Consider the following 1,779-nt stretch of genomic DNA (forward strand, 5'->3'; position numbering starts at 1 on the left):
ATAAAATTGGTTTATCTTTCTGAATATAACTTTACCGATACACTTATTTTCAACAGTCGCTCTATAACAAACGTTATAACAATACTCTCTGACTGCAGTTCAATTACTCACTACCTACACACATTGTCACGTCACACCGTGACCATCTCATATATATACCAGACCCCCCCCCCCAATCTAGTAAATGCTAGAGCACTCCCGAAAGAACGGGATAGTTCTAGAAACGTGGCGTGACACTAGTCACGTGACCTCGCTGACGCAACAATATGAACTGAATAATCATATGACTGACTATTTGTACAGTCTCTGCACTGGAGAAGTACAGAAACCCTTTGATGTTGCACAGGGAACACCCTTTTCAATGTGTAGAAGAAATGAAACAAAGGATGTTTCGTGCCTTTCTATACTTTACTTTAAACTGCTTTATCTGTGGGATAAAAATCAGCTTATTGTCATAGAGAAGTCGTAAGAACTTTGTCTTAGGCACAACAGGAATCTATGAACCTCGAGATCAGGATGTAAGCTCAATTGGTGACAGAATACATGCAAATTATTTTTAACAGTGAAAAACCATTTGCAATGTTCCATTTACACAGTATATTGAAGGCAGTTTACAGCTGTCGCTCAATATATCTCCTACTTATAACCAATAGGAAATCTCAAAATCATCATAATTTTAAAGTCTGATAAAAGATGCTTTTAAAAATTTTGTTGGATAGTCATCATGGCTTTAATATAGGAAAATCTTGCCTTAGTAATATTTGACATTTTTGGAAGAGGTTACTGCTTATAAATGAGGGCAAAGCTGCGGATTTGGTGCATTTGGATATTCAGAAAACATTTGACAAGATGCTACATAAAAGCCTTGTTTAAAAAGTATATCTGTAGCTTTGGGGTAAAGGTTGGCTCATTGAACAGGACACTGACTGGATGGAAGAAAGAAGAAAGTTATTGTTGCGTCAGCGAGGTCACGTGACTAGTGTCACGCCACGTTTCTAGAACTATCTTGTTCCTTCGTGAATGCCCTAGCATTTACTAGATATATGTTTGTCTGGTATATATTGTTGCGTCATCGAGATCACATGACTACAGTGACGCCACGTTTCTAGAACTATCCCGTATCTTGGCGAATGCTCTAGTATTTGCTAGATATAGGGTAGTTTGGTATATATAAGAGGGGACAACGTGACGCGAGAGAAGGTAATGTGTGTGTAAAGATAGTGAGTAATTGAACTGCAGTCAGAAGTATTGTTGACGTTCGTTGATTAGCGTTTGTTTTAACGCGATTGTTGAAGTTGAGTGTATCGGTAAAGTTATATTCGGAAAGAATAAATCAGTTTTATTAGGAAAGGACTTGTGTCGCTTAAGTTTCGTCGGAACGAAGTTACGTAAAATTAATTAACAAACGGAGACGGAACAAATTGGTGTCAGAAGTGGAACGAAAAAAAAATGGAAACGAGAGACGGAAAATCAAACTACAGTTTATCAGACTTGATGGCAGCAATACAAGAGCAGCAAAAGAAACAAGAAGAGAGACAACAGCAGCTGCAAGAAAACCTGCAACAGTGGCAGCTCGAACAACAAAATAAACAAGAAAAGAAACAAGAACGATAAATCAAACAAGAAGAGAGATTACAGCAGTTGTTGGAGGAAAAAGAAAAGAAACAAGAAGAGAGACAACAGCAGCTGCAAGAAAACCTGCAACAGTGGCAGCTCGAACAAAAAAATAAACAAGAAAAGAAACAAGAACGATAAATCAAACAAGAAGAGAGATTACAG

This window comes from Limulus polyphemus, unplaced genomic scaffold (genome assembly GCF_000517525.1).
Source record: "Limulus polyphemus unplaced genomic scaffold, Limulus_polyphemus-2.1.2 Scaffold3605, whole genome shotgun sequence".
NCBI classification, from domain to species: Eukaryota; Metazoa; Arthropoda; class Merostomata; order Xiphosura; family Limulidae; genus Limulus; species Limulus polyphemus.